The 23091-nt window shown below is 40.9% G+C and overlaps 1 long non-coding RNA gene across 2 annotated transcripts; it reads right to left on the reverse strand.

The window, feature by feature from the left end:
* Positions 1–324: 324 nt before the first annotated feature.
* LOC127493135 (uncharacterized) lies at positions 325–21451 on the reverse strand. Of its 2 annotated transcripts, XR_011388481.1 has the most exons (4): positions 21361–21436; positions 19699–19938; positions 4547–4589; positions 325–433 (listed from the first exon to the last, which is right to left on the reverse strand). It is a non-coding gene; the product is annotated as an uncharacterized lncRNA (long non-coding RNA). The 2 variants fall into 2 exon arrangements; XR_007923181.2 differs by having other exon boundaries at positions 19699–21451.
* Between the last annotated feature and the right edge of the window lie 1640 nt (positions 21452–23091).

The following is a 23091-nucleotide window of genomic DNA, read 5'->3' on the forward strand; positions in this document are numbered from 1 at the left end:
CTCAGTGTACAAATGATAAATGCCCTGGGGAAGTGATTCAAAGTAACAAGGGCAGCATATGTTACTTCTGCAACCTTGGATGCTCAGAGAGTGGTTGTTTTACTTTGTTCAATGTCTCCTCCTAAAGTGAGAAAAGGGGCATAGGAGCTGGAGGGGGGGAGATAGGTGAGGGACAGATACACCATCATCAGGTTATTTTTCCACCCCTTTGCCAAATGCTTTTCCTCCTGAATTTCTCAGAAATGCTGACTATCATGCAGTGTTTCGTCTTGCTGATAATAAACCTTGTCTGTGTTACTTTGCATCTCTCTTATCATTTTAACAACCTGCTTTCCTAGCTGGACAGGTGGTCTTGATGCTAGAATAGAAACTTACATTGCTCTGATAGTCAAAATATACCCTCCCCAACAGATCTTGTAAATTCATGGAAGAGCTGTGGGTGGGTAGAGAGAAAACAGAAGTCAGAAGTAGTCTAGCTAAATACTTTCTTTAAAAAAATATGAGGGGGGGGGGCAGGCATTTGACACTGTGGTTAAGAGACAACTTTTTAAACCTGCATGCTGTATTGGAGTGCCTGGGTTCTAGCCTCGGCTCCGCTTCTGTTCCCAGCTTCCTGCTAATGCAGACCCTGACTCATGGTCTGCTAATGCAGACCTTGGCTCCATGCTGCCACATGGGGGAATCTGATTGAGTTCCTGGCTCCTGGCTTTAGCCTGGCACAGCCTCAGCTGTTGTGGGCTTTTGGGCAATGAATCAACAGCTGGGAGTACTACCAATTTGTCCTCTGTCTGTCCTCTCCCACAACCCTTGACTCTCTACCCTTCAAATTAAAACAGACACACATTTCTAACAGCCCTCTTTTGCAACCTAGGGATATTCTTCAGTTGACTGAAATCTCTTTTTTGCTCTCTTATCAAAGCAGCAAGCACAACAGACAGAGGGTTTGTTTCTGTGGCTTTCGGTACAGTGGCTGGATTCTTGTTGCAGTTCACAGGGTGAGTCACGTTGCAGAAGGTAGTGAGCTCCTTTGCTCCAGCTGGGCACACCTGAGCAGCTTGAATGTGGGGGTCTTGAATGGAGTCCTGCTTTTTGGGAATTGCAGCCAAGTGATGACTCCTGGCAGTTTTCACTTTGCTGTTTCTCCGTCTTTTAGGGTCTCTAATGAAACAGAAAGAGATGGCTGGGATCCTATAAATGTGAGTCCTCCTCCATCTGCCATCCCTGCAGGCCCTCAGGGAGGCAAGCAGCTGGAACCTACTGAGAAAATTAGCCAAGTTACTAGCAGAGGCTTGGCCCCTAAACTTTAGTGTAGCTTCCTATGGAAGAAATGAGCTGCACTGTGCATTCTCTCTGAGGATTTGGTTACCCAGAGTAGAAATCAGATAGGGAGTAGTTGGCAATCTCTTCTTTTTTGTTTTAAAGTGCATTTATGGGGCGCCGGATTCTGTCCTGGTTGCTCCTCTTCCAGGCCAGCTCTCTGCTATGGCCAGGGAGTGCAGTGGAGGATGGCCCAAGTACTTGGGCCCTGCACCCCATGGGAGACCAGGAGAAGCACCTGGCTCCTGCCATCGGATCAGCGTGGTGCGCCGGCTGTAGCGCACTGGCCGCGGCAGCCATTGGAGGGTGAACCAACGGCAAAAAGGAAGACCTTTCTCTCTGTCTCTCTCTCTCACTGTCCACTCTGCCTGTCAAAAAAAAAAAAAAAATAAAGTGCATTTATTATTTTTTATTTGAGAGAGAGAGAGAGAGAGAAAAAGAGAGAGAGAGATCTTCCATTTGTTGGTTCACTTTCCCAAATGACTGTAACAGCTGGGTCTGGGTAAGGCCATAGCCAGGAGCCTGGAACCAAGTCTGTGTCTTCCACATAGGTGGCAGGAATACAAGCAGCTGAGCTATCATCTGCTACCTCCCAGGGTGTCTTTAGCAGGACTCTGGATCAGAAGTGGAGATGGAACTCTATCCTAGGAACTCCAATATGGGATGTAGACATCCCTATGTAGCAGATTAAGATACTTTGCCACAGCACCACTCTAACCATCTCTTCTTGAAGTTTAATCACAAGATCTCTTCATTCAGCATCCAAGAGAACAACTTTTTCTAAGCAGCTGATATCACCATCTTCCTGTACAAGAAAAAGGGATAATTCGGAAGAGAACTAGGAAGTATTTTTACTAACTTCTTTGTACCTTTCCACCAGTACTCCAATCTGGAGTAATCTGGTCCCATTCTCAAAACTTTGATCTTCATGTGAATTTCTGTTGGTCTAGAATGCAGTGGGGAAAAATGTTTGAGTGCTTCACACTCTGTGAGGTAGAAAAGTGCATATCACACATGATTCCTGTACAGCAATGGGGAGAAGCAGAAGCTTTGCTTTTGTACATCTCTCCCCATATCTCAGATCCATGTCTGTGCTAATGGACCACCTCCAAGTTGTTGTTAACACAGGTAGCCTGGCTGAGCTGATGCCATGCTTTCTTTTTTTAAACTTTTATTTAATAAATATAAATTTTGAAAGTACAACTTTTGGATTATAGTGGCTTTTCCCCCCATAATCTCCCTCCCACCCAAAACCATCCCAACTCCCACTCCCTCTCCTATCTCATTCTTCATCAAGATTCATTTTCAATTATCTTTATATACAGAAGATCAACTTGGTATATATTAAGTAAAGATTTCAACAGTTTGCACCCACACAGATTATGCTAATTATTGGCCACATCGCTGAATGATTTGGATCATTCTAATCGCAGGGACTGACTAATTCACTGAAACCCCATTCATACTTGGGAATGTCTGCAAAGAATTGGTTTTGATAAACTCTTATTTTGACATTATTGTTAATAATCAAACCTCTTGCTGCACCTCTAAATCATTTTATCACTATAGAATAGGCATCTTTCTTGTGACCCAAGATAAGTGCATCCCAAGATTAAGAATGTATCCCTTCCCCCACTTCACATAGAGCATTGGAGGAGGTGAGTGAGTGTGGTTCATTCTAAAGATGAGAATCCGAGGCAAATATCCTGCTCCCAAAACAGGTAGATCCTGGGGGCATAAGCAGCTCTATGAGACATAAGAGCAACTGAAGACATGGCTAGAATAAAGGAAATGAGTATTGGAATCCTTAGGGAGTTGAAAGCACATTATGTATGAATACTTTAAAAAGCCTTTGGGAAACTCTATGAAGTAGCTGGGAAATTTTTGAATAGTGGATATGATGCCTGAGAAATGAATTTTTTTCTTACTGGGACCCTGTGTGGTCTGGGAAAGTGAAGGTAACAATGACTTATGCTGCAGAAAGTCAAGCTCAGGATTGCCAAGTTTAATGCTCTCACTTAAAAAATGATAAGCCAGAAATTTTCTAGAAACAGAGTCTCTTAAAAATCATTTGAGGGGCTGGCATTGTGGCGTAGTGGGCAAAAGCTGCTGCCTGTGATGCCAACATCCCATTTGTGTGCTGGTTCAAGTCCTGGCTGCTCCACTTCCATTTCAGCTTCCTGCTAATGGCCTGGGAAAATCAGCAGATGATGACCCAAGTACTTAGACACTGCTATCCATGAGGGAGACTGGGAGAGGCTCCTATTTCCTGGCTTCAGCCTACCTCAGCCTTGGACATTGTGGCCATCTGGGGAGTGAATCAGTAGATAGAAGATCCTCTCTCTCTCTCTCTCCCTCTCTATAACTCTGAGTTACAAATAAGTAAATAAATCTTTAAAAAATCATTTGAGCATAACCCATCACTTACACTGATGGTAAGATAACTGAAGCAGAAAGAGCAGAATGGCTGGAGGCTGCCTGGCTGTGTAGTTAGTAATTTTGGAAGCATCATCACCTTACTCTGGAAGGAATTAGCAATACGTTTGTTCATCCTGACTTCAAGAATTATGTTGGAGGTTCAGGATAAAAAAAAAGTTGGCTAAATTGAAATATCTAAATGCTAAAATGTAAACAATACTAAAAGCTAAAATGAAAAAAACAATTCTGTTTTGATTTGACAAATAACACAAAACAAAACATAACATCATTCTAGAATTCTTTCAACACAAAACCAAGAAAGAAAAAATTCACAGGGAAGAGCACTTTGCTTCCTAAATTTCAGAAGTTGTCATTTCAATTACAAAGATCAGAAACTACAGCACAATGTAGTAGGTGACAAATACAACACAAGGTGTATGAAATAAGTGAGGAAGGATTAGAGATGGTGGAGAACTCACTATTTGCTGAAGGGCTACAGAAAGCACAATGGTGAAAGCCTTCTTGAGAAAGGATATTGGACTAAAAGGTAGAACTTGAGTCAATGAAAATATGAGACGGGAGTGAGCATTTGTTTTATGGAGGGAATGACTAAGGAAAAGAATAACTCCAATGGCAATAAAAACAAGTTACCACTTATTGAACACTACTACATGACATGGACCAGCTGATGGGCTTCTCATGACCAACTTCTGAAAGATTTGTTATTTCCCTGTTTAACACAGGAAATGGACATTCTAGGACAGAAAATAACTTGCTCAAGTACCTGCAACTGTAGGAAGATTGACCTTACCTCTGTTTGATTTCAAACACTCAGCTATTAGCTCAGAAGATTTCTATCAAAATAAGGAAAATGCAGTTAGTATTCAAGGATTCTTAAGAAGTCAGGGTAGCTCTAGTCAGGTGGTAGTACTGGCACATTAGGTTTGATCTGGTTAATTCCCATGGCTGATAGTGAAAGAACTGACTATTGGCAAACGTTGTGTCCACTTAATATTTTAAAATAAGATCCAAGAAAGTTAAAAAAATGTAAAAGTCTGTGCATAATGCATTTCCTTTAATAAGCATGTATTTAGAATCAGTAAGTTAGAAAAAAGTGTTTCAAATCATCACATGAATTTTAAGCCAATATGGATATGTGGGAAAGCTTAATACTATTTAAATGTATTTTTTAAAATTAAGTATGTGTGAAATTGGGCTTCTGTTTCTCAATGGCCTCCCACAATATTCATCCAAAAAATATTGGAAGCAATTTTATTTGCCTCATTCTTGTGAAATCAGATGTATTTCCCATATATGTGCTTAAGTGATCCGGGAGAATCACTCAAAAGCCTATCACGGGGGTAGGCACTTACCCTAGTGGTTAAAACTCTGGTTTAGATGCCTACATCCCACATTAGGATCCTGGGTTCTATAGCTGGCTCCAGCTCCTGCCTCCGGCATCCTGCTTATGCCAACCCTGGGAGGCAGCAGTGACAGCTCTAGTAGTAGGGTTCCTGTCATCAATGTGGGAAACCTGGATTGAGTTCTTGGTTCCCAGCTCTTGACTCCATTGTTGGCATTTGGGGAATAAACCAGCAGATGGGAGTTCTCTCTCTGTCTCTGCCTCTCATATAAATGAATAAAACTTTGAAGAAAACCAGTTTCAATGAAAAAAAAAAAAAAAAAAACAACCCTGAGTGAAACTGTAATCTACCTTCTGGGACGAGACCTCAGTTTAGCCTGTTAGAGATTTGGCTTTAAAGTTATCAACATGGTCCACTGAAGAACCCACAGGCAGTTCCTCTTCCATTTTCCATTTCATGAGTTCTGTCTCTGCCATTTCCCCTTAGCTGAGATGAAAGGCCAGATTGCCATCTGGAATCCCTATGTGAAGGTTAATAATTATCCCGTGTTATTTTTTTTTTCTGTTGGCGCTGTTTGGGGGCAAGCTTCCTGATTAGCTGGGATGATTCTTCAAGGGGATCAGTGGCCTTTCCTTATCTGACTTGTAAGAGAAGGCAGACAATGATCTTTCTGCTTTGGTTACAAAGTAGCATTTCCCAGAGGAGGCCAAAGATCCCCCCCCCACCCCCCCCACCCCCCCCACCCCCGCCAGCTCTAAGGTCCAGGGGAACCTGGGAGCAGAGAAACCGAGAGTACTGTCTGGCAAGTGTTTGCTGAAGGCCTCCCTGCCCTTCCCTGCCAAGGAAGTACAGCTTTAGCTAGGGGCAAGGAAGCACCAGGAAAGTATGCACTCATGTTTGCCTGGTTAAGCACAAAGCTGTCTTGCAAATAACCACCCGAGGATGGTCTTGCTGTGTGGAAAGAACTTGGATTTCTGTCCTAAGTCAATGCAACTTGGACTCACTGCCCCTCAGAAGGAACTGGCAGTTGTATCCTATCCACAGGAGGAAGAGCCTTCTCTTTTGCCAAGGGTGTTTTGTATATTTGTAACATCATTTGCAGGCCATACAAAATTATCAACTTAAAAGTTAGCTGCTGTAGATTTATTGAACTCTGAGTCCCGTCTGTGGTTGTCTCAATGTGGGCAGACCAATTGATTTTGCAGGCCTTATACAGCCCACAGGCTGGACACATCCCCCATTTCTTGCAAGGGCCCCTTTTCAGTGCTGTGGAGCAGAGGAGTGAGCCCTGGGACGGACAGAGGCCTAGCTGCAAACCACGAGCCTTCCTTGTAGAGTGGCCTTAGGAAGATCTAACTTTGTTTGCCTCAAGTGAAAATTTGATGTAAAATACCTAGGCCAGTGGGTACCATGATGCATTGCACATGTAGCACTAGAGAATCCATTACATATAGCAGGTGTGTGTGAAGGCCTTTTCATTCTAACCCAGAGTCGCTCACCCTTTGTGCCATTTACAGAGGCACATGTGCGATTTGTTTGTCTTCTTTTTTTTTTAACCAAAAATCCCCAAATCATTTTACCAAAAATACCCTCTTGACTTAGACCCATAGCTCAGTGGACTCCCACTGTGGGGGAGGGGCAGGACCATCCTGTTTTTCCTCTCTGAGACCTTGGCTTTACCAGACTTGTTATCACCCCGATTGACATCATCATCTCCAGGATGTGCTCATTTGTCACAATGCTGGCATGAAGCACATCATCACAAAGCACGCAGTGAAATCATCTTTGAGTGAATGTTCTCAGGTTGTGAGGATTTGAACACAAGGAGAACAGTCTTTCCAACAGCACAGAACTGGCTTTGACCCACAGCCTGAATGAGTGTGGAAGAAGATTCTCCCCAGAGCTACTAGAAAGGAATAGGGTCTGGCTGACATCTCGATTCCAGTCTCTTAAGACTCCAGACAGATAATCCAGTCACTCCATGAAAGACTTCTGCCCTCCAGAACCGTGAGCAATGACGGAGCTTTGTTTTAAGCCTTCAAATGTACAGTAATTGTTACACAGAGATATGAAACCAATGCAGGCTCCATAATTCCTCATGTTATTTAAGACTCCTTGGTTTAATGCTGCTTTGTTGTAGCATGTTAAATGGTAGTAACTGTTAAAAATGATTTTTTTCTAGAGGTATTTCTTCCTACAGTGAATTTTTATAAAGTGAACTCCATTCAGATCTTATGAATAACATGGATCTCACCAAATGCAGCGACTCCTATTCCTATCCCTCCAGCCCAGGCTCCAGTACATACTTTTCCTCCCAGCCCTGTTATTGCCAACTCTGCAGACACTTCAGGTTCTGTACTTGGCCTCACATTTTATCTAATCTCTCTGAATCTAAAGCTTTTGCTTTTATTTTCATAAAGTTGTATTTGAGAAATATGTGTATAATATGCATGAGAGGGTGGTGTTTTGAAATGTGGATTATTTAAATTTGTTAAATGTAACTATATGAATAAAAATATACAAGATGTTTTTTCTTTGATCTTTTGTCTTTCCATAGCATGTCTGTAGTGATGTATTTAGAGAGCTGAAATAAACACATTAATGGAATTTCTGATGCACAAACAATTCAGGGATGGCTGAATCAGCACTTGAAATATTTTAGGACACTTATCATTTCTAAGTTTAAATTGGGCCAAATATTTTTTGTCTTCGAAAGAAGAGAAAAGTGTGTCTTTGAAAGAGAATTGTGACAATGTGTTAAATCAGGAAGATGTATGTGAGTGATTGGTTTGGTTTCTAAGTGTCAGGGTGGGGTTTGCTGATCTCCTGGTGTTTGCATGACCTGGACATTTCTAGTAGGAGCCTCAGCTTTGACTGGCACAAATACCCTTGGGGACAAGGCCGGGTTGTCTTCTTTATCACCCAACCCACTTATTTGCAGTAAAAAACAAAACAGGGAAGACCAGTTTTACTTAAGAATATCCTTGATGAAGCAGTAGAATAGTTACTTTTGTTAAATCCTGATTCCTGGGTGTCATCTTAATAGTAATGTAGTAATGTCATCTTTTTATTATTTAATAAATGTGAATTTACAAAGTGCAACTTTTGTATTGTTGTGGTCCCCCCCAACCTCCCTCCCTCCCGCGGCCCTCCCCTCTCCCACTCTCTCTCCCATCCTGCCCTTCATCGAGTTTCATTTTCAATCACCTTCATATACTGAAGATCAACTTAGTATACACTAAGCAAGGATTTCAACAGGCTGCCCTCACACAACCACACAAGGTATAGGGTATTGTTCGACTAGTAGTGTTGTCTTTAAGTTTCATAGTAAAACACATTAAGGACAGAGATTCTACGTGGGGAGCCTGTACCCAGTGACTCCCGTTGTAGATTTAACAATTGACACTCTTATTTATGGCGTCAGCAATCACCCGAGGCTCTTGCCATGAGCTGTCTAGGCTATGGAAGCCCCTTGAGTTCACCAACTCTGAATTTGTTTAGTCAAGGCCATATCACAGTGGAGGTTCCTTCCTCCCTTCAGAGAAAGGCACCTCTCTCCTTGATGGCCTGTTCCTTCCGCTGGGGTCTTGTTCACCAGGATCTTTCATTTAGATTGTTTTTGCCACTGTGTCATGGCTTTCCATGCCTGTGAGACTCTCATGGGCCTTTTAGCCAGATCCAAATGCCCCAAGGGTTGATTCTGAGGCCTGAGTGTTGTTTTGGGCGTTTGCCATTCTATGAGTCTGCTGTGTGTCCTGCTTCCCCCTCAGGATCATTCTCTCCCTTTTAATTCTATCCTTCATTATTTGCTTACACTGGCCTTATTTGTGAAATCTCTTCAACACTTACCCTATCTTTTTGATCAGTTGTGTATTTATACTTATCACTTTACCAAGTGCGCTCATTGGTACCTGCCTCCTTGGTAAGATTGAGATGAAATTCCCTGGCACATTTCTAGTTCCACCATTGGAGGTAAGTCCGAGTGAGCATGTGCCAGTAATGTCTTTTTTTTTTTTTTTTTTTTTTTTGCAGGTGGAGTGGATAGTGAGAGAGAGCGACAGAGAGAAAGGTCTTCCTTTTGCCATTGGTTCACCCCCCAGTGGCCGCCACAGCCAACGCGCTGCGGCCAGCGCACCACGCTGATCCGAATTCAGGAGCCAGGTGCTTATCCTGGTCTCCCATGGGGTGCAGGGCCCAAGCACTTGGGCCATCCTCCACTGCACTTCCTGGGCCATAGCAGAGAGCTGGCCTGGAAGAGGGGCAACCGGGACAGAATCCGGCGCCCCGGCCGGGACTAGAACCCGGTGTGCCGGTGCCGCAAGGTGGAGGATTAGCCTAGTGAGTCACGGTGCCGACCGGTAATGTCATCTTAATAGTAAATGTCATCTTAATAATAAATGACAAAACAGGAAGGTACACAGAACATTTTTGCTACATGACAAAATATGATAGCTATCACAAGAAAAAGCCCCTGGGAAATTGCTTGAGTTGCAAGCTGAACTAGTAACTTTTCCCATAAAATGCCAGGTTTTCTTTTTTCCTTGAAAGAACAACTGACAGACAAGCTATGGTTATTCAGATTTGGGTAATGGGCAGAACTTGTATAGAATATTAATGACAACAGACTTTCATTTCGGGAAAGCTATGATCACTTTTTGTTGCTTATGGTAAAATTAAACGTTTCCAGAGAAAATTAGAACTTTGGAAATGTAATCGGCAGCTTACTTATTTATTTGAAAGACAGAGGGAGCAAGGGAGGGAGAGAGAAAAAGAGAGAAAGAAAGAGAGAGAGAGAGAGAGAGAGAGAGAGAGAGAGGGGAAATGCTCCCATTTTTTGCTGGCTCATTCTTGAACTGTCCACTATGGTTGAGACTAGGTCAGCTTTAGTCCAGGACAGGGAACTCAATTTAGGTCTGCTAGGTGGGTGGAAGGAACCCAAGTGCTTGATCCATCATTGCTACCTCTGAGGACTGCACTAGCAGGAAGCTGGAGTCAGGAGCTGGACCTAGTTATTGAACCAACATGCTCCAATATATGATGCAGGCATAATAACCAGCATCTTTACTACTAAGCTAATGACTGCCCTAATGTGCCACTGTTAATAGGATAGTTTCTTAAAACTTAAAAGTTTCTGGGGGCCGGCGGCGTGGTTCACTTTGTTAATCCTCCACCTGTGGCGCTGGCATCCCATATGGGTGCCAGATTCTAGTCCTGGTTAGCTCCTCTTTCAGTCCAGCTCTCTGCTGTGGCCTGGGAAGGCAGTGGAGGATGGCCCAAGTGCTTGGGCCCCTGCACCTGCATGGGAGACCAGGAGGAAGCACCTGGCTCCTGGCTTTGGATCGTCATAGCTCCGGCCATAGTGGCCATTTGGGGGGGGGGGGGGGTGAACCAACAGAGGGAAGACCTTTCTCTTTGTCTCTCTCTCTCACTGTCTAACTCTGTCAAATTAAAAAAAAAGTTTCTGATGAGATTGGTGATGATATCAATTGAAATGTCATTTTTAAATGTTTCTTAATGAAATTTGGCAATCTTTGGAAGATTCGCCCAACTCAGTCAGCCAATATGAGTTTATGCATGGGTAAAATTTCTACCGAAAGTGAAAGACCCACAGATAGATGAAATGTTATTAATAGAATATCCTTATTCTACACTGCAACCAACCTTTAATAAATTACCACTTGTGTAAAATAAGAATAATGTCAATCTAAAAAGACTGAAAATATTCCTCCTTTTTCCAAAGGCATATCTGTATAGGACTGACTTGTCTTCATACACTTCAGTCAAACAACATATTGTAACAGATTGAGAGCAGAAGATATAAGAATTCAACTGGTTTTTATTAAGCCAGATATTAAAGCAATTTGCAAAACCATTTTAAAATGCCACTCTTTTCATTCATTGTGTTTGTTTCAGGCAATATGGCACATTTTTATCAAAGTATGTTATTTATGTTAATGTGTAATGGGTTTTATTGTTATTTTTAAATACTGAGGTTGAAGCCTTCTTTGTTGTTTGTCACTGGCTGTAAGAGGAATAGTCTGTTGTGTAGAGGATCTCCTCTAAGACTACCCAGGGGTGGCCTTGGGTTTTGATTTATGACCTCTATTGCCTTTAGATTTGTCAACATCAGAACTTTGATTCTCAGAGATTGTGAATGTCCTCAGGGCAAAGGTGTTGTGGAGCTCTTTTTTTGCATTTCTGCTTCCATTTACTATCTTGCTAGCCCGCCTGTGTTTTTAAGAAATATTTAAAAATACTCCTTTAGGAAATTTGATATGTTCTTAGTGAGAAGTTTTGTCTGATTACTCATCTTTCCAAATTACACGTTAATATATGATTCCATTCTATATTAATATTAAACATTTGGAACCATAATAAATATTAATAGATATGTTTGGGGTTTGGCTTTGATGATATTCCATATTTTTCTGGGCTTTAAAATAAGCTCCTCAACTGATTGACATCTTTAGGATATTTATTTATTCATTCATTCATTACCAATTTCTAAGAAAATTTTAAGCATCTTCACAATAGTCCTCATAACTTCCCCAAACCGTTCCCTGGACTGTATATTGTAGTTCTGTAGCCATCACTTTATATCTATAATTGCAGTATTTTTCACTTACCCATAAAAAACTCACCTGCAAATCTGTCTCCATTCTTAGACCATGATAAAATCTCCTTTGGTTCTCATGAATTTGGAGTTTTCATTACTCCAAAGACTTTAATGCTATCTCCAAACTTCAGCATTCCCCTTGACTCCCTTGACTGGTGACAGTTCTGATCTCCCATAGCTTAAAATACCTCATCCTTGTAAATGTCCATTTATTCCTACACAGGGAATGGCCCTGTGGTTGATAAATCATATATATATATATATATATATATATATGTATATATACACACACACATAACATATATATACACACACATATATAAGATATATATATATATATATATATATATATATATATGTTACTAGGAACTGCAGGAATGGTTATATTGAGAATCAATTTCCATGACGGATGTTTGAGTAAATGTTTTTGAATGTTCAGATATTTACTAATTTTCCATTTACCTATAAATTTATTTTCTATCAAGGAACTTCCTGATGTGAGATTTAAGAAACTATGTTCTTTTCTCTCCTAGGTAAAATTTTTATTAATATTCAATGATTCTATCATTTGTTATAGATTCAGTTAAAATGGCTGATAGTATGTATATTGCAGGATGAGCTCCAAAAATATGTCAGGAAATTTTCTTTGAGAAACATTCTCTGAAAACCCTGTGTGTTGTTACGAAGATCTTGTAGTCATTAGGCACTAGGGCTCTTCTTTTCTGACTACATCTAAATATCATCAAGAAATGACTGTGCTACCTGTATTGCTACTATCATTTTCTCTATTTTTGAAAGAAACTACCCCGGTCAGCATTTTTGTCTGTTTCTGCATCAATCTAGCACACAGGCTGAGATCAAGAATCACAGTTATCCTCTGACCCTTTGAATGGGGCTTGTATCAATTGTTCTCTTAAATGACACAGTGCTGCTGACCTCCCGAGAGTCAGAGGCCCTGGATTCAATAACCTCCTGAAACCTGCCTTTCTCTGGACAGGGTTAGGGCTAGACAGGGCCCTCAGACTGTTTGGAGTGACTGGTGATTTCAGCTCTCATTCCCTTCCCATTGGCACACATCTACAGTTACAGTGTTCCATGTGAAAAAACTTGTTTGCATCGTAGGTTTCCAATAGTCATCTAGATCTGGCTTCAAAAATCTGAATTTCCATGTCTGTAATAGAGAGAGCCACTTATTTGTAAACCTGCAGTGTTGGAACACTCTGTTGAAAACAGGTAGTTCACTGACCAATACTTTCCCAAATATTATATTTTTCTTAAAGCATGCGGATCCGGCTGAAATGCCCATGAGAGTATTTCAGGCATGGAAAGCCAAGACACTCTGGCAAAACAAAACAAAACAAAACAAAACAAAACAAAACACCCTAAATGAAAGATCTCCACGAGTGAGATCCCAGTGGAAAGAATGGGTCATCAAAGAAGGAGGTACCTTTCTCTGAAGGGAGGAGAGAACTTCCATTTTGACCATGGCCTTGTCTAAAAATGATCAGAGTCAGTGAACTCAGGGGGCTTCCATAGCCTTGGCAGCTCATGACAAGAGCCTAGGGTGATTACTGATGCCATAAACAAGAGTGTCAATTTGTTAAGTCCACAACAGGAGTCACTGTGCACTTACTCCTCATGTAGGATCTCTGTCCTTAGTGTGCTGTACATTGAGATTTAATGCTATAACTAGTACTCAAACAGTATTTTTCACTTTATGTTTCTGTGTGGGAGCAAACTGTTGAAATCTTTACTTAATGTATGCTAAACTGATCTTCTGTATATAAAGAGAATTGAAAATGAATCTTGATGTGAATGGAAGGGGAGAGGGAGTGGAAAAGGGGAGGGTTGCGGGTTGGAGGGACGTTCTGGGGGGAAGCCATTGTAATCCATATTCTGTACTTTGGAAATTTATATTCATTAAATAAAAGTTAAAAAAAAAGAAAGAAGAAAAAAAAAGAAAAGGATTAAATATCCTTGCCTCTGTTAGAGTAGTAAATTAAAAACAAACAAATAAATAAGCAAATAAAGGCTTGATCTGAGTAGGCAGCATTTTGTGTGTCTTGTAGGACAACATAAAGCATGACATGTAATAGCAACTCATGAATATTTGTTGGAGGAATTAATTAGACAATAAAAGATGTACTTTAGTGAATCCACAGAAATTGTGGAAATAAAATGGAAGGCACCTGAGGTGGGTAACTTCATGCATCAGCTTGACTGGAGCACAAGATGCACAGACATATGGCCATGCATTGTTCTGGGTGTGTCTGAGGATGTGTCTGGGTGAGACAAACCTTGGGATCAAAAGACCGTGTGAAGTATATTGCCCTGCCTGTCACAGTTAGGCTTCATCCAGTCAGCCAAAGATCTAAACAGAATGGAAAGCTAAGCCTTCTTTTAATAAAGGGGCACTCTTCCTAAGTTCCTTGATCTAGGACATCAGTTCTTTCCTTTCTTTTATCTGAAACTGAAATATCAGCTCTTTCCAGATCTCAAGCCTACTAGCATTTGCACTGGAAACGCAACAATTCCCCTGCCCTGGTCCCTAGCTTCCTCACTATAGATCTTGGAGGACTTATCGTTCTCCATAACCATGTCAACCAAGTCTTTATAATAAACCTGTCTCTATCTTTATCTTGATCTCTATCACTCTATCCACCCCCTTGATGTTGTTTCTCTAGAAACACACTAAAACAAAGAGTGAGGTGCTTCTGGGAAACAAAATGCCTAAAATGTGAAAGTGGCTTTAGAACTGGGTGATGAGTAGAGGCTGGATGGCATTTTAAATGTATACTAGAAACATCAGACATTGTTATGACAAGACAATTTGTACAAATATGAACACTAATGGTGATTCTGATGAGGGCCAGATTCTCTTTTTAGGAAGAAAAGAGAAGAACTATAGAGAAAGATCTCATCCTCTCAGGGAAGAGGAACATAATATTGGGAAAAATGTGGATATTAAAGTCCCCTCTGGTAAGGTTTCAGGTGGGAATGAGGACTATGTTACTGGAAACTAGAGGAAAATGATCCTTGATACAAAGTGGCAAAGAACTTGGCTGAACAATGTTGCAGTGTTTTATGAAAAGTAGAACTTGCAAGCAATTAAATTGTATAAACATGTCTGAGATTTCTAAGTAAAGTGTTGATGGAATGAATTGGTTCACCCTATTTATAGTAAAATACGGCAAGATGGATATGAATTGAAGGCAGATTATCAAGCAAAAAGGAAGCAGAACATAAAGATTTTCCTATCTTGTACTGCAAAAAAAAATTATGAAGTGTGTTGTAAAGAGCGTATCAAAGTTGTGGCTGGATTATTCATTGATAAAGAGTTGTGGAGTTACATGAACAGAAGAAATGCCAGTTTGAAACGAAGTTGTATAAGATGGGATGAAGTGAAGTCATAGACGTCTCAGATTCTACAGGGTAGGACCACAGAGCTTCTTAGTTTTCTTTGAGGAATGGAAAAGTTACTCTGAGGTTGATCCAGAGATAGGGAATGCCTTTCCTACCATGTGCCCATAGGCAAGATGGTTTTCTTCTTGACTTCAGAAGAAGGGACCTGACAGAGAGCTGTGGGATGTGGCCCTGGCAGAGTGCCTCAAGGATGGGGCCCTCTGCAGCAGCGGTGGGTGCAGGCCTCTTTCAGACAGTGAAAGGGATAAGGTACCTGTTTTAAAGCCATGGGGATGACACTGCCACCCTAGAGGACCTCAGTAGTGGGCTACCAAGCCAAGGAGGATTATTCTCAAACTTAAGGTCTAATGGATTTGTTTCCCTATGTTTGGACTTGCTTGGGGCCATTCACCACCTTCACCCAGTTTCTTTTTTTTTGGGGGGGGGGGAACAGGACTATTTACCTAAGCCTGATTAACCATTGCATTTTGGATGTTTTTAAAGGGTGATGCTGGAATTAATGAAGACTTTCTGGGGATGGGATTGTTAGGACAGGATGAATGTATTTGCAAGTACAAAGGACAAGAATCTTGGGGGCTCAGGGAAAGAATAGTATGACTTTAATATTTGTGCCCTCCTTAAGTTTATATGTTAAAAATCTAATCCCCATTGTCATTGTATTTGGAGATGGGATCAGTGAGGGGTGATAAAGATTAAATGAGGTCATAAATGGGGGGCTTACTCCAATAAGGCAGATGACTTTCTAAGAAAAAGGAAGACACCAGATTCTCTCTCTTTCTCTGTTTCTTCTTTCTCTCTCTCCTTCTCTCTCTCTCTCTCTCTCTCTCTCTCTCTTCTTCCCTCCCTCCCTCCCTTCCTCCATATCTCTCTCTGCTATGAACAAACAACATAGCAAGATGGCACCATTTAAAGACCAGGAAGAGAGCACTCATTAGAAACCAAACTGGCTAGCACCTTGATCTTGGATTTCCCAGCCTCAAGAACAGGGAGAAATAAATTCTTGTTGTTAGAGCCACTTAATTTGTGGCATTTAGTTATTGGAGTCTGAGTGGACTAAGACAGTATCCGCTGCAATGATTTGAGAAACTCCAAATAGTCCAAAGGTAATGGAATAGCAGAGCACAGGACTACTGCCCTTTCAAGATCCCTGTGAAGACTACTCATTTTTCACCTTCAGAATTGGCAATAGTAGCAGTGATCTGTAGATGGAATTGGAAGTTGAGTGTTCTAGTATAACCCTGCTGCATAATTCTTATTTCAGGTTGATTAACAAACAAAGCATGAAGACCTCAATAACATGAACTATTCTTTTGCTTGCTGTGATTAAAAACATTAATTTGTGCATAAAAAAGATTGATTTGAAAGGCAGAGTGACAGAGAGAGTGAGAGATTTTCAGTCTGCTGTTTTAATCTCCACATGTGTGCAATAGCTGGCACTGGACCAAGCTGAAATCAGGAGTCAAGAATTCCATCTGGGTCTCTCACAGGGACAGCAGAAACCCAAGTATTTGGGCCACAATCTGCTACCTCCCAGATGCCTTATCAGGAAGCCAAATGGGATATGTGAAGTAGTGGGACTCCCATCTCAGGCACTCCAGCGTTAGATGTGGGTATCCCAAGTGTGGGATTACCCTGCTCTGCCACAACACTCACCTTTCAGTTTGTCTTTAAAAGGCTCTGAATTTCAGGTTATTTAAATAATAACTATAGCTGGATCTGCTGAAGTAAAACTTTACAACTACACAAGGAATCCATGAACACAAAGCAATCAGGTAACTTGCAGAAGTGAGGAGAAGCTGAAGGGTTGCTAATTTCCTGTCAGCACATTGTGGAGAAGGTGTCCACATCAAGTAAAATCAGCAATTTAGTGCTGCACAAAAGTCATGTGCAATCTGTTCAATTGTTAAGCTCAAACAACAGCCTCTTTCCAACTCTTCATTAGCTAGCCTGGTACATATGAAGAAAATTTGGCTAAGATGTTTAAGAGGTGGAGGGAAAGAATGACCAAAGACATGGGACACAAGGAGAGGGCTAGGTAAACAATCAGAATCAGTTCAGAAAAGTCATGTGGCAATAACATATCTCCTACAAAGGTGTTTTACAGTCTGTTCCCTGTTATGCTTGAAAAAAATGGAAATGTTGAATTTGAGGGAATTTGGGTTAGAAACAAGAGGAACTTCTTTCAATACAAGTGATAATATCTACTTACAAAATAAATGTGTGGGGCCGGCGCTGTGGCGCAGTGGGTTAAAGCCCTGGACTGAAGCGCCAGCATCCCTTATGGGTGCCAGTTATAGTCCTGGCTGCTCCTCTTCCAATCCAGCTCTCTACTATGGTCTGGAAAAGCAGTAGAAGATGACCCAGGTCCTTGGGCCCCTGCATCCTTGTGGGAGACCTGGAAGAAGCTCCTGGCTCATGGCTTCGGATTGGCACAGCTCTGGCCATTGCGGCCATCTGAGGAGTGAACCAGTGGATGGAAGACCTCTCTCTCTGTCTCTATCTCTCTCTGGAACTCTGTCTTTCAAATAAATAAAATCTTTAAAAAAAATAAATGTGTGGGCATTGGAATATTGAAAAAGAGTTTCTTTTGAGTCTTAAGGCTTGTTGTGACCCCAGCACTATCCATCTGGCCTTAAAGCTCTGGAATGACCAGTCAGAATGGTCATTGATCAAATAGACAAACTGCTCTTGTTCCTGCTAAGTAGATAATTACAGATATTTTCACCCAGGTGCCCCAGAACCAATTTTTGTTTTAGCTCTCAAGAAACATTAATTAGTAGTGTACACATGAGTCTGAATTATACCATTTAAATTTCCAACTGATGAGTATGTAAGTCAAATTAAGCCTAGTGTTCAATAAAAGTGGTCAATAATTCTATGTGAAGTCACCTGAAAGGATTTGGATAAGGCTTGCCTGGAGACAGAAGATTAGAATCAACCTGCTCTGCCAACTCTAGCAGCCTCATGGTGTCATAGTTTGTAGGCTGGTTTACAAAACAAATAACACTGTAGTTTTCTGTAAAGAATAATTTCGAGAGATATATTATATCATAGTGAATGTTAAGAATTATTCTATTACCAATCTTTTTATCATAAGCAAATAACAGAGACTTTATGGAAGGGAAAAATAAAGAAAGCAAAGTCACCAAAATTTAATATTCAAGACTGCTATCCATCTAAAAGAAAGATTTAAAACTGGCTATTTTATTTGCATATTGTGGTAGCTTTGTAATGTGTCAGTCTGACTAGGCTGAAATACATGTCCAAGAATTTACTCTGTAGACTTCTGGCTGATGACTCACAAGGGATATTCTTGGGAGATTTAGAGCATGGAAGAGGAATAGCAGCCATGTATAGCTAGCTCAGCCTCACTGTTGCTGGGATGCTGACTCAATTTGCCAGCTTGAAACAACACGAGGGTCTGCCTCTGCTTTCTTTCTCTCTGGATACATCTTCCCCTTCTCTAACCACTGGTCTGAGTCTGTTTCTACATCTCCACAAGAAAAGTCTTTGGATACCGTAGGATGTGACCTTACCAATGCCAGCAGCAGTAAGAAGGGACACAAAGTGTGTCTAGTGTGCTTCACATCTGGTTCTTCTTCTTTTTTATTCATTGGAAAGAGTTATGGAGAGAGGGTGAGAGATAGAGACAGCGAGAGACAGAGAGAGAGACAGAGACAGAGAGACAGAGATAGAGAGAGATAAAGAGCAAGAGATCTTTCATCTTCTGGTTCACTCTGCAAATGGCCACAACCTCCAGGGCTGGGCCAGGCTGAAGCCAGGAGGCAGAAACTCTATCCAGGTCTCCCACATTGGTACAGGGACTCAAGTACTTGGGCCATCTTCCACTGCTTTCCCAGGTACATTAGCTGGATTGCAAGCAGAGCAGCTGGAACTTGGTGCCCAAATGGGATGGCATTACAGGTGGCTTAACACACTGTGCCATAATTTTGCCCCTCTTGCCCTTGACCCCCACCATGTAGCTCTGTGTGCTTGATTTCCAGCTTGGTTTTTGTTCTCCACACACTGTGACTGTCTTAAGTCATTCTGACTTCTATAACAAACTGCTCTACTGTGTGCACCTTGTCAACAGCAGAAATTTATTTTCTCCTAGTTCTGGAAGCTGAAGAGTCCAAGATCACAGTGCCAACAAATTCAGTGCTGGTGAGGGTTTTCTTCCTGGATATGGATGATATCTTCTTACTGTGTCCTCACATGGTGGAAGCGGACAAGGTGTTCTCTGGGGGCTCCTTTACAAGGGCACTAATTACATTTGCAAGGACTCCCTCTTTATTACCTTATCACTGGCCATAGATTAGCCAGGCAGACCACAAATCTATATGTCAGAGCTACCCACGATCCAGCCCACTCCAACACTACAATGTGTACACAATGCCAGATTTGGTGCTTTAGGAGTTAGTGTCTGTCCCATTGAATTTCAGTCTTGCTTTGGCCCAATCACTCCTTCTGCATGTATATTCTTCCCTTTTAGAATGGGAATATTTACTTTGTACCTATCCCACCATTGTCTAATGGAAGTATATAACCTGTTTTTCTTACCTTGCAAGGACTCACAACTGTGGGTTTGCCTTGAATCTCAGAGAAGACGTTGGACTTTGACTACTAAGCCGTTCTGGAATGAGTTAAAATTTTGGAACTCTTGGAGATGGAGTGAATGCATTTTCACTGTGAGGAGAACATCAGTCTTGGGAGGGCCAGGGGGTAGACTGTTGTAGCTTGAGTGTTGTTACTCAATGGTTCATGGGTTGGGAGCTTGGTTTTTAGTTTGTGGTGAGGATTCTGAAAAGTGGGCATAGAAAGAAGTTCCTGGGAGATTAGACATGTTCTTGCAAGGGATTGTGGGATTACAGTCTCAGTCTGGCTTCTTGTTCTGCAATATACTCCCTGGGTATATGATTGATCCTTTCACATGTGCTCCCACCATTGCCATCCACCATTACCATGAAGTGACTCAGTCCAGGGGGGTGGGGTCCTCATTAGAGCCTGTAGTGCTGTTTGAACTTCTAACCTCCACAACTGTCATCTAGGTAGACCTCTTTTCTTTATAAAATTACCCTGTTGTGGGGTTTTTCTAGTAGCAATGCAAAACGGACTAAATGCCTCCAAAAAGTCCAACTGTCTAATACTATCAAGTAGAGATTAGAATTTCAGTAGGTGAATTTTTGAAAAGACACAAATATCCAATCTTTAGCAGTAACCACATTTCCTCATGACTGCCTGCCTTCTGCACTTCAAGCACCAGCCTCAGACTTGCAGACAGCAGCCTTGTTGAAGCTGCTTAACCATCTCCCACAGTTGTGAGACCCATTTATGCACACACCTATGCATAAATCTCTTTATGACTTTGCTTCTCTGGTTGAGTCCTGACTGGTGTGCATGATAAAATGAGCTCAAGAAGGTTAGATGCCAGGGGAACATTTAGTGAAATGAGTAAATGCCTCTACTAAGATTAGAAATGTGCAGTCAATAGAATACCAGATCACTCCATAATCAGATCACTTCTTTAAACTTCACTGAAGCCAAACTAGAGAGATGAACTGATTCAGAAAACTTTAACCATACCCAAGGTCACATTATACTAGCTTTTAAATATTGATAGAGAAACACTCCCTTCTCATACATAGGGAAAACAGAAGTTCAAGAGCTTACGTAAACTTGAGCCTCTGGCTGTGTTAGGAGGGAGTTCAAGATTGAAGTTTTATAATAACCATATGGTTCCAGTTAGAGTTGGATGGAGAGAGGAAAGCTGTGATGGTTATCAAACTGTCTTTCTGGACTCCAATGGAAGGAAATGACATATACAGGGTATGGCAGATACCATATTGATTTCATTCTAAACTATAGGCAACAGTGACTTCCCACCCAGTGTATAACTGAAAATCAAGCAGAGAATAATGTCATCTATGTAAGTCATGATGTGTTTACATGCACTTTTACATATACACATAAAATAAAAGCTAACACATTTATAACACTTTATATTATCTCAAGTATCAATATAAAGTGTGACCAGGGAATCACAGTACAGCTATTTATCAGAGAGGAAAGTAAGGAAAAGTGGGATCACCCTGAGGTATGTGGCAGAGCAAGAGCTTGGTAGTCAATGCAGTCCAGCTTTAGGGCATCTGTGTCTATCAACTCTACTATGTTGTCTCTTGCAAGTATATAATCTACATGTGTATGTAGGTATGCAAAGCTGACCTTCATAGTTCTTCATAATCTGGCTAAAAATGGCTTTTTCAACTCCATCTTTCTCCTCTCTGTTACATGTCCCTTATGTTCCAGCAGAACTTGGAACTTCACTGACATCATAAATAAGAGTGTCAATTGTTAAATCAACAACAGGAGTCACTGTGCACTTGCTCCTTATGTAAGACCTCTGTCCTTAATGAGTTGTACTATGAGAATTAGTGGTAACACTTGTCTTCAAACAGTGCTTTATACTTTTTGTGTCTGTGTGGGTGTAAACTGTTGAAATCTTTACTTAGTATAGGGTAGGTCTTCTGTATATAAAGATAATTAAAAATGAATCTTAATGAAGAATGGGATGGAAGAGGGAGTAGGAGGTGGGACAGGAGTGGGGGTGGGAGGGTTGATATAGGGGGAAGAACCACTTTATTCCTAAAGCTGTACCTCTTAAATTTATATTTATTAAATAAAAGCTCTCTAGAAAATAAATAAAAAACTTGGATCTTCCCATAACTTATTATTTTGTTTTTTATTATAACATAGATGAACCCAAATTAATTCAATCTGGCCAAGATACCAGCCTAAATTACTAAACCCTCCCAATTCTTTCTTTTCTTTGCAACTTTATTAATGATTTCTTTCTTTCTGGGATGCCTCAATTTATCTCTCCACTAATCCACTCCATGCAGCTGTTATTTCTTGAAACTCAACCCATTTATTATGTTCTTATTCTAATGGCACCTTCTTTGAGATGTATTCTCTGGGTTCCAACAAGATACAGTATTTCCACTCTCTGGTTGTTCATAAGCGAGTATTTTATGAATCATAGCATCATGCTGTGACTTGCATACTTGTTTTATTGGCATAGAGCTACATCACAAATTTCAGCAATAATTAAATATCTATCTCAATACACTGGTATTACACCATTTCAGTCTGCTGTTGCTCACTGCCTCTGGTAGCTATCATACTGACAAAAACAAATTTGGAGTGCCATAGAGTAGTCTTTCTACAGGAAGCCTCCCCTGTCTGTGTTCCTGTGAATAGATGTCATCACTGTAGAGCCTGATTAGATTTTCTTTATACCATTTCACCATCTTCATGTCTTCTCTGTAGATATTCCCAGATAATAATACCTACTATAACTCCTGTTGCTGGCCAAGCATTTTACTGATACCTGTACTATACATTTATCACACTTTAATAGTCCCTTAATTACAGTATCTATTCTCCAGTAAAGAATGATTTCCTTGAAACTAGGAACACACTGTATTCATTTCTGCATGCATCATGAGTCTTGGAACAGTACACTGTGTATAAGAGATGCTTACTATATTCTTTAACTTAACATAAACTGTCTTCAGGAATAATCTGCATAAGATTAAATAACCAATTATATGTACACTTTGATGAGTTTTGAAAAAAGAACGTTCATTCATCTCCTGTCAAGACATACAACATTTCCGTCACTCATTGGCTTAACAAAGCAGGGAGGAGGATACTGAGAAAGCTTGGTGCTAAGTAGAAATTTATTGTTGACATTACTTAGAATTTCTAGTATGTAGTTATTTTGAAAATCCAGCTTCTTGGTTGACTCTATTCTTGTCTTAAAGTCCATCCAGATAAAATACCCCTTTTATTGCCTGTACCACATGTAGGCCACTAGTCCTGCTATCTTTGAACGCAATTGCCATCATCCTTGTTGCTTTGCAGGTCACATTACCAACTTTCACCCTGGGGAAC

This window comes from Oryctolagus cuniculus, chromosome 5 (genome assembly GCF_964237555.1).
Source record: "Oryctolagus cuniculus chromosome 5, mOryCun1.1, whole genome shotgun sequence".
Classification (NCBI taxonomy): Eukaryota; Metazoa; Chordata; class Mammalia; order Lagomorpha; family Leporidae; genus Oryctolagus; species Oryctolagus cuniculus.